The following is an 11614-nucleotide window of genomic DNA, read 5'->3' on the forward strand; positions in this document are numbered from 1 at the left end:
GACACTCAACGTCTCACAACCCTATGGGTCTCCTCGGCCTGTTACAGGGATAGCTTTACCATTTTTATGCAACCAATCTAGCTTCAAACATAGATCATAATAATAACCTTTGCCAAAGTATACGCGACTCATAGTTTTACTGGTTTTTGTGTATTTTCATATGTGTTTCTATCTGACGATGACCATGTGACTGAAGCGTAAAGTTAAACTGACTCTACCTTGTAAAAGCGTAGTTTCTGAAATTTAAATTTTTGGAGAAAATAGAATGCCAAAATTATAACGAAGAAAGGTATTTAATAGAATAGGCAGAAATCCACTTCGAATCCAGTGTAAGTTGTATCTGTACACAGTTAACTGAGCACAAGGCCACGAATGTATATGGGGTGTGGAGGTGCACCTCCACAATTCATGACTAGTTGGTCAGTTGTCAGCCGGTACCACTGAACAAGTGACTGGGTGGTCCCTGAGCCAGTCCGGACGTTACGGGCAAGAGAAAAATCTTGACACTGCCTGGAATGAAACCTCGGCTGTCGACCTCGTAGATGCAACGACTGAGCTATCCCGGCTCGTTAGTATCTTGTTATATTTTTAATCTACATAGTTTGTTAATCGAACAAAGCGCTTAAGTGTGTAATGATCTTAACAGTAGGAATAGTAGGATTTCTCAATACCGAGAGAATGTATCGCATATTTTATGGACATGGATGGTAACGTTGATTAGTTGGTTAGTTGGTTAGTTAGTTAGACCCCGTGTCGTAGCTTTACGGCACGTAAAAGAACCTCATGTCTCCAAAGGAGGCCACTGAGCTAAATTAAGGACATTTCCCGCCCAACAGTAGTCTCTAACGCCTCTGGTAGATGGGGGAAGCATTGAGATACCTCTGAGCCAGTAGAGGCCGACCTCACTGGCTGAGTAGTGACTAATGGTAGACACCAATACCGGTAGGGTATAGAGGCTGGTAGAAGATTATAGGGGGACGTACAATAGATCAAACTGGTCGCGGTGCATGGGGAAACCCACCCCCTCCAATAATAATAATAATAATAATAATAATAATAATAAATAGTTAGACAGGGAGGCAGACATACGGATAGATAGATACATAGACAGACAGACAGACAGAGGGATAGAGAGATAGACAGACAGACAGATAGATAGATAGATAGATAGATAGATAGATAGATAGATAGATAGATAGATAGATAGATAGATAGATAGATAGATAGATAGATAGATAGATAGATAGATAGATAGATAGATAGATAGATAGATAGATAGATAGATAGATAGATAGATAGATAGATAGATAGATAGATAGATAGATAGATAGATAGATAGATAGATAGATAGATAGATAGATAGATAGATAGATAGATAGATAGATAGATAGATAGATAGATAGATAGATAGATAGATAGATAGATAGATAGATAGATAGATAGATAGATAGATAGATAGATAGATAGATAGATAGATAGATAGATAGATAGATAGATAGATAGATAGATAGATAGATAGATAGATAGATAGATAGATAGATAGATAGATAGATAGATAGATAGATAGATAGATAGATAGATAGATAGATAGATAGATAGATAGATAGATAGATAGATAGATAGATAGATAGATAGATAGATAGATAGATAGATAGATAGATAGATAGATAGATAGATAGATAGATAGATAGATAGATAGATAGATAGATAGATAGATAGATAGATAGATAGATAGATAGATAGATAGATAGATAGATAGATAGATAGATAGATAGATAGATAGACACGGTCGTTCAGTTCTGTTAGGTGAGTTAAGTCGGTCAGTTAATCCTCCAAGTAGCTCTTCATCCAGGAAGTTAATCAATTCCTCATTTATCGGAACTTAAGGAATGCTGAAACTAATCAAATTCGGGAACTCACGACTTTAATTGTGTAGGCCCCTATGGAATGCATGGCTCTCCAAACCATAGAAACAAACTTTCTCTAATAGTAATGGTTGAAATGGCCTTTCAGAGCTAGGTGTAAAGCCTTCAGCTCAGAACTATGTTGAAGCTACAGACCAGCAGAAATTCCAAGGAGATATTGTTACAATGTAGGCTCGTGAATTTGTTGCTAAATGTATAGTTGTTGGGAGCGAGACTTGTGGCATCTTGAGGCGCCAGAAACAGGCTCCTCAAAATTAAACGTTCTGGATCTAAGTGGATGTGGTCTAGCCGCGCCTACACCAACTACAAACATGATCTACTAAATTCATGCACCTCAGGTTAAGAACCAATGGTCGGTCCTCTTGAACGCTTTAATGAACCTTAAAATTACATAAAAAGGGGTAATTTCTTGACTAACTGAAGGATTCCCGTGTGGGGGCGGGATGAATACCTGCACCTAGCTCTGCTGGACGTAGCAGACCACTAAAAGGGAACCCAGTACTCGGGGGTATAACAAGGTCGACCCCGTTCCTTGGGGATATAAATACGGAAACCTGGCACTCCAGGTTGGGGGAGTCTCGAATCTGAGACAGCAAAATATGGTCATTAATCCCGACAGACTCGGGCCTGAGAATGACTGAAATTGTAAACTGCAGACCCATCCTCTCGTCAGAGAGGCTGTTACATAAGGAATATAACCGCCAAGAGTTCAGTTGAAAAAAAATTAATGGTCGTGAACCTCAAGGGGCCTGTGGTCAAGACGAACTGATTGGCAATAAACCGGCAGTCATAAAGTAACTCTGACACTAAATAAATGACTGTCCGTTTCTCCAGGAAAAAAAAAACTATAACTAGAAATTTACTTCAGTTCTGTGAGGACTATCAAGCGTATGGAATATCAAAAACATATTAAGAGAGAGAACTCCTGTGTCAGCGAATAGGATTCTGTGATGTTAGGAGTAACTAAAACTTTCATGCTTCCAGTGGAACATTTTCTGTATTTGGCGCCATGTAACTGCACAAAGGTCTATATTCAATTATAACTTGCAGAGCTCTTTCAATTCCAGGCCAAGATTTGTCGAGACATCACAAAGTAACGGCTAAGCTGTCTCTCTAACAGGCCGTGGAGGTCCGTAGGGTTGTGGGACGTCTAGGCTCCCCACATTTTCTCTAGACCATCAGTCCAACAGATGACAGTGACGCCAGACTTATGTGATGGGACCTAATTATCACAAGAAAGATTCCTCATATTATTAATTATTATTAATTCCAAGAAGCTGAGTGCTCCTTCAGAAGCAGACATTCGCCGAGTGAGTGAAGACATTCCTCGCCCTTTCCTGGATCTCGACCGCCTCAGTGGTCTAGTGGTCAGAATTCCTGGCTACAGATCCAGAGGTCCGGGTTCGATTCCCGGCGCAAACAGATTTTCTGAGAAGTAGTGGGTCTGGAACGGGGTCCACTCAGCCTCGTGAGGTTAGCTGAAGAGATATTGCAAGGAAATAGCGGCGCCGGTCTAGAAAACCGAGATTAACAGCCGTGGGGATCCTTTGCACTGACCACGCGACACCCTCTATCCGCTAAAGTTGGCTCTTATTTCGCCGACAAGCGGTGGTCGCTCGGTCGGTATAGTTCGCTTGCGGATTACAGGTCACGGAATATTTTTTCCTTTCTGGATCTGCAAGTTTAATTAGTGGCTTCATAACAGCCCTTCACTGATTCCCATATGAATCAGATCACTGTAATACACTCTCACATGCTACTCGTACATCCTTGGGATCTAACCATCTCCTCGATCCGCACGTGACGTATTAATGAAAGTAATACTGAGCTTATGGAGCCGGGATAGCGTAGTCGGTATAGAGACTGACTACGGGCTGGGGGACCGATGGGTCGGAGTTCGAGTCTCGGTAGGGTCAAGAATTTTCTCTTCTCCACTTCGTCCAGACCGGCCCTGGGGTTCACCCAACCTCCTACCCAACGGGTACCGAGGGCTCTTTCCCCGGGGGTATAGAGGTCGGGAGATGAAGCTGACCATTCACCTCCAGCTAGTGCTCCTACATAACCCCTTCATGGAGTAGTGCTTAATTAGTTAAGCACAGGGATAACTTTACCTTACTTTACCTTATAAATTCTGTTTCAAATATCTTTCACTGCGTCAGACAGAGAATTAGAAACGAGAAGCGCGCAGGAGCGAATGTATGTTCTATGTGAAATGCACGTCTAAACTCTCCGACTTAAATGAAAACTAAAGCAGTTCTACAGTTCTCCATAAAATTCTCTAATACAAGATTTCACGAAAATCTGTCTGCCAGTTCTCGAGTAGTGTCATGCCCACATACAGACACGGACAGACGGACAAAATAAAGTTAAGAGGAGCGATGTAAGTCCGCGAACGCCGTAAATCGGATAATTAATACGAAGATACTCGGAAACACACTGAACGTGTCGGGGTCTGAATTAGAAGCATGACATATCATGCGGACGCTAGATCGAAGCAGTTACAAACGGCATGCAGAAACCTTCTATTAGTATACACAGTCGCGGAATTTAATTTGAATATTACCAAGCGGCATACCGACCGCTCGAATTTTATTCGTGAAAACCCTGGCGCTGAAATATTCATGTGTCACCTTTCCATCTCCTCTCTGCCAATCAGGGAGTATGAAACAAACATAAAAAGAAATTAATTGGCGTCACCTGCTCTTTCGCAGGTTTCCATCAGACAGGGGGTTCCTTTTCTCTCCGAAAATCTGTAGTTCGAACCCCGATCGAGACAGTTTCCGATTTTATTTAATTTCTAATTGGCCTAGTTATGTAACGGCACTATTTTGCAGTGTTGTACCAGTCGATGAGGTTATTTATGCAATGTCACGCAAGATATGGCATGCTGTTCTTGTGATTATGCACAGCACTTCATGTTGCTACTACTACTACTACTACTACTACTACTACAACCACCACCGCCGCCACCACCACCACGTACATATTAATTACTCATTCTGTTATGTTTCATGTATTGACTTAATGTCTGTACACAGGTACGAGTAAAGTTGTCCTCGAGCTTAACTAATTAAGCACTACGCCATGAAGACGTATGGGGGAGTGGATGTATAGACCCACATTTCTTGACTTCGGTACTTGCTGGAGGTGACTGGAGAATTTCATGCCCCGGCCGCTTTGCCCCCAGGAAAATATCCCCTTTCTCCCATTAGATGGGACGCTAGCTTGGCCCAAGAGCCGGTTTGGACGATTGGAAAATGGAAAAATTTGACCCTACGGCGTCTCGAACTCCCGACCCCTCAGTCGTCCAACCAGTAGCCAGTTGCTATACTGACTGCGCTGTCGCAGCCCTCAACGTATGAACACAGTTCCACATATTAAAAGAGTCCCGTGAAACACGCAGGACTTTTATTCTATAAGGTTGCCTACTCATGGTATGACGTAACTTCATAGATATTCTGGGCAGACAGTATTGTGACTGTTTACTCAAAGCATTAAGATATGAAACCAGAATAGCCCTGTACTGCGCTCAACAATGGAACTTCGGTTACTTAGCAGCAAAGTTCTCAATAATCACGACAACAGAGGAACTAATGAAGACGTCTCCTAGGTAACGGATACAGAAACTGGTTTCTGTTATAACGGCTAGGTAAACATTGTTCTCACAGCAACGGCAAGGACGTTTTCATGGCAACAGAGAAATCAACTGTTCGACTCGGTGTCCTCTATTCGGTGCGCCAAGAGCTACCTCAAGAGGATTACTAGAAGATTACTGGAGATTACTTCTTCTTCTTCTTCTTCATAATGCTCGACATCTTCCTTTCTTGAACGCCTTGGCCTGCTCAACATTTTCCTTCCAGCTACTTCTGTCCTGTGTGAGAGTTATCCACTTATAAATTCCTAAGTCCTTTAGGTCTTCCCTTACGTCATCTTGCCATCTGATCTTAGGTCGGCCTCTCTTTCTTTGGCGTGTGGCTGTTCGTCCAGCCTCTATCCTTGAGATGTGCCCAAGCCAACTTCTTTTGGCTTTGATGAAGTTAACTGCGTTGCTTCCTTTTATTAGATCATCCACTTCGTCATTAGTTTTAATTCTCCAGGAGCCATCGCGGTTTCTTGAGGGCCAGAAGATATTTCTTTGAATTTTCCCTTCAAAGACAGAAAGTTTACGTTTATGTTTATCTACTAGCGATTATTGGAAATGAGAATCCAGGAGACAGAATACAACAGAAGAATACAGATGGCTAAAGAAGAGAAGACCAGAGGCTATTGCAAGATCCAGACGGCGGTGAGAGATTCGTTACTCAGAAGGAGTCGAATGTGTGAACTGTTTCAAGTGAAACTGTAATGGAGACACCTAACAAATCCAATCAATCCAATCTAGAACTCACGATATCAGTCACGCGTACCCCCCTACACGTGACAATATAGTTCCTCTCCTCTTTCCAATTTCCCTCCCTCACCATTCAACTCTGACTTCAAATTACTTTGCTTCTTCTGCAATATATATTCATTCCTGTAACGATATTACCCCGCAAGATTTTCGTCTTATGAGTTGTGAAACGATGTAGTCTTCTAAATTACTAGACTGCAAGATAACACAACATAAGGGGCCACATAATCTGAGACTTTACCTCTGCCACTCCAAATTGATCATCAGTCCGGCTCCAGGACGTTAGGTCAATTCTTACCTGCAACAAAAATATTAACATTAATACAAGTAGAATGAAGTCGCTTGTTCTAAATTAATGGACGATTAACTAAATGTTTATACAAAATTTTAAAGAAGGTTACCATATTACGGTCTTTTCTATCCTTTTGTCAAAATATCTAATATATTTTTGGAAGCAAGGAAATGCTTCATTTTCAACATGATCTGTAATACGCCGATTTTTTCCCCATCTTCTTTTGAAGACAGAATCTAGGAACCTTCTAGTTATGACGTAACGATTGACGTCACTGCCTGATAAAGACGCATGTTCAAATATGAATTAGACACTCAATAAGAGCTAGAATGTCTGTAAATTATTACGGGCTACATGCCTGGTGTTCAGTTTCCTGTAGGCTCAGAATTATCATAATGTGTATATATTAACAGTCTTCAAGTGCATACAATCCCATCTACCACGTCTACACTACATGTATCCAACGATACAACGCACGCAGCCACAAGAGCAGAACACATCATAAGACACAATATATACACACAACATTAGAAACATAAGAAGAACGACCCCCATGTGGATGATCAATAATACCCACGAATTAAAAATATGACGTATGAGATAATAGATTTTAACAAGTTTTAAATACATAAACTTTATTATTATATAAAGACGTATATAAATTTAATATTATTTGTAAATGAACATACAAAGGCAAGCAGTGAAATGGTTGACGGATCGATACACCTGAAGATGGCAGCAAACTGCCGAAACATGTAGTGTAGAAGTGATAGATGGGATTGTATGCACTTGAAGACTGTTAATATATACACATTATGAATATGAATCAGTGCAACAGGACGCTAAAACACAATATCAGAATTATCATCCTGATCACCACAACAAATCAGTGAAGGTCTACTCGAGACGAGAGTCTAACTGCTGTCTAGATTTCGTAATCTCGGGACGAAGCGGCTGGAGACTGAATCTAATCTTTCACTCAATATGTTACTGAAGTGAAGGTTCGCAGAGCCCAACAATTATACGATTCTACACGTCATGATGTTTAGGCAGAAGTGGAAGTTTGTCTTCACGATTTTTACGAAGTTTAGAGAAGCTGCTTTAAATTAGATCACGAATGTTTCCTCTCGAATCCCTTGTCCTTCATCATTTACTTGCAGTAATTTATTTTTGTGGTTTATTGCATAATGGTATCAGTAGCTAAAATACTGTCGCGTGTATTAGTGACTATAGACGGGGTTCTGGATTTGCAAAAAGATTTACTGACCACTGACTGATCGTAACTACAAGCAGCTCTGAGAGCATCACTGATTTACACACTCCAAAGATTACTGTAACTACAGCACACAAAATAAAGTCTTCTATATCTGCTTCCACTGGTCGTTGCTTGGTAACGAATTTTATCTGGTTAACACTCAACTCAGTCCAATACTGAATTGAACTATTAAACTGTCTCCTGAATTCTTTCACTAATGAGAATGAAAAATGAGAAATTATTTCTTGGTTTTCCTTTGTAATATGACTGCCTTGAAAAACGTCTTACGAATGAATCCGTACTGAGTCAGCCTGTCTGGCCTTTACCAGCGTCACAGGCAGCAGTAATAAGTCTGTTGTCAGTATGCAAATTTTACATTTCACATGTTATTAAGTGTATATACAATATAAACAATGCCTCTGTCAGTTCAGGCTCAGCACAGCAAATCATGCCCTATCCTTAGTAACTCCTGCTACAACGGCAGTCTAGTCACTTGAACAGTCGTATGCTGGACCCCAGCCAAGTTTAAGCATCTTACCTTTCACGTGTCGAGGTTTGCCTTGACCAATGTTGTGAACACTTGCATTTTCATGATTTTGTATGTTTCTGCTTGTTGCCTGCCGTTGTCTGCACTGCCGCTTATATAGTCTCAGGTCTCCATTGAAAATGTTGGTCGTTTGTTCGCATCCGTAGAAACCTTTGTTGACTTCGCTGACACAGAAACTACGTTCCGTACCAAGTCAGTCTCCATGAATAGGTATCTCTACATAATCGCGTGTCAATTTCATATACGTTGCCGCGGATACGTTCCTAGCCAGCCGTTGTTTAGCAATGGACTATTTCGGCTTTCATGCGTCATGTCGCATTGTATAGTGCCGATTGGTACCATTATTCATAAGTGATGAATATTGGAAGGGAACTTGAAAGAAATAATCGTGATCTATTGAAGACGCAATCTTGGAATTTTCCTGGAGGGATCGAGAGAAACGATGAACAACTTCAGTCAATATAATCGGCATCCCGAACGACGTTCGAACAAAGCTCCACCCTACTTCTCTACAGTTTTGCCGCCATGCTAACTTCTTTCGTTCATTGCATTATTATATTTCAGCAGGCGTTAAATATTCTCTGAATTTAGTCTAGTTTAATAATGGCAAGAAGAGGGACAAGAACAAAGAATGGAAAATGGAAGAAATAAACCGCAAAAAAAAAAACAAAGAACCAAACAAGGAACATTACATAAAAGTGCAAATCGAAAAGTTTCTCCATATAAGTTCCTTCTAGTTCAGCGAATCTCTCTTCAGTGCGTTTCCATACGATTTTAATATGAAGGCAGATGTGCATTAGCAACAGTCTGAAAATTGCTACTTTGTTTATGATTAAATGTTAAATCTCCCTCAAGGACTAAACTACATACTTTGCAATTAAGTAAGTTGCTCGCCTACTTTGAGCTCCGATTCACCCCACAACCACTGAATATTGTTCAGGAGTGGGATTTCATATACCGCGGCGTGCTACAGATAATCTTCATAATTGGTTTCATGGAGGCGTATATAATAGTTAGAAACTATTTGTGGAATACAGACCAGGAATGGGAACACTTTTAATAAGTAGTTTAGAACAAGAATTCGAAACTTGGCTCGAAGAATGAAGTTTATATCGAAACCCATTTGCGTCAGTAGTTTAACATAAGCACTTATTATTGGTGTTTGTGTTAGAGCTTATTAGCGACCTGCCTCTCTGTATATCCGTCTAACCAATCAATAATCAATACTGTGGACATTAACTGGCCAATATTCGTTAAATTCGGTATGAATATTGTGACACCCAACAGTGGGGGCTGTGTTCTCTTTGGACCATGCTACAGCACTTTGCTAGGTAGCACAGCAATTCTGACAACAGAAGAGGTATTTTCTATGTGGTCCTTACAATGTTCAGTGCTAGAAAACGGAACACTAAACACTCATCCCTAATAGAATGTGTTTTCTATGTGGTCAGTGACGTGGCTATGTAACGAGGGTCTGTTTGTAGCTAGATTAGATTAGAGAATTAGCATTGAAGGATTTGGTCGGGTTCTGGAGGGTCGGTATTCCAAAGTGATCGAAAAAGAAATGGCAAGAAAACTTCATAGTGATTTGAAATGATAGCTCCTGTGATTAATCCGTTGCCAGGAAACGAACATTATGTCCTAGTGGTTTGTGAAGTGGGTACATTGGCGGTAGCGTCATAGCTGATGTAACTGTTTGTGAATAAGAGATATTGCAGAAGTAGTTCTCAATAAATCCGATTATCCAATCCAGAACCAGTTATTATTATTCACGGAACCCCGGACACGTGATAATATCATGCCATTGAGCACCTCAAAATGTTGTCTATTCTTAATGTTTTCTGATCAACGGTTTACATATGATACGAGAGCTATGTTTGCAACATTTAACATGGGAACTTTGAATTGTATATACGCATCTACCGGCCACTGTGACCGACCCCTGAATATTATAGTACTATATACTAAGAATATAATACCGAATGTCTCTCAATATAGTGAGTAGGCTACGGGCTGGATATCCCATATTTCATTCCTACCACGACGAGAGACGCCTGACTCCGCTAAAATCGTCCATACCAACTCGAGGATTCAACTAGCCTAGTATCCAGTTTGTCTCGGGTACCGCGGGACTCCTCTGAATATCCTGTAACCGGGGTTTGCCCTAGTACCTAGGTTAAGAATACCGTATTTACGCATGTATAGGCCGCACATTTTTTGCCAAAAATTCAAGAGGAAAACTGGGGTGCGGCTTATATTCGAAATATTCGAAATCACACATAATTTAAAAAAAATATATTCATAATTAGTAATACTCCTGAAATAATATTCCAAGAAAATTATTTTTTTCTATAATTTCTGTCTGAAAATTGTGCTGCGGCCTATACATGCACGCGGCCTATACATGCACGCGGCCTATACATGCGTAAATACGGTAAGTGCACATGTACCGCCTCTCCCCATGCATCTCCAAAGCATTTTGCTTAATTAACCACTGAGATAACCGTACATGTTTCCATTCTCCTGATCACTATAATACCCGAAAAGCACGCTAATGGCGAGTGTACTGGTAGTAGTCTCTGGAATGTGACGCGGTATAATCTAGTAGAAGCTTACAAATGTTTCGGAGGAATATAATGCCTACATCTTCAGGGTCGAAGATTAAAGAGAATAAGGAAAGTGAGTCACATTTCAGAGGATGGTATAATTCATAATCACAGTCGAGAAGCTCTCAAATTTTCTCAGTTAACTACCATCAAGTATCACCCTGTGGCTGAAGTGGCATTCTGCTAAAAGTGTGAAGCATGAGGATACGCAAAAGGAAGCGAATTCAGTACATAAGAAAGAAGAAAAATACATATAAAATAGCAGAGAAGCTGGAATGGAGGTTGTGCTGGGAATGATCAGAATGGTGAATGATAGCGGCTCTGGGTCTAAGAGGGGGGTGGTTTCGACTCAGAGGGGAAGGAAGGGGTTGAAAAGGAAGTATAACGTGGAATATACAGTTCAGGGGTGGGGAAATGCGTCCAAAAAGCAATAAAATTGCTATGAACTTTTTAATATACAAGATGATAGAGCTAAATTCTTGCATCGTAATCTAACTTTGCAATGATTGCGTGTGGATTTTCTAAAAAAATAATAAAAAGGAATATGAGATATTCTGCGTGAAGATATGGCCGCAGACAAGAACTGTAGATCCGTTTCA

The sequence above is a fragment of the Cryptotermes secundus genome, unplaced genomic scaffold (assembly GCF_002891405.2).
Source record: "Cryptotermes secundus unplaced genomic scaffold, Csec_1.0 scaffold694, whole genome shotgun sequence".
In the NCBI taxonomy this organism is placed as follows: Eukaryota; Metazoa; Arthropoda; class Insecta; order Blattodea; family Kalotermitidae; genus Cryptotermes; species Cryptotermes secundus.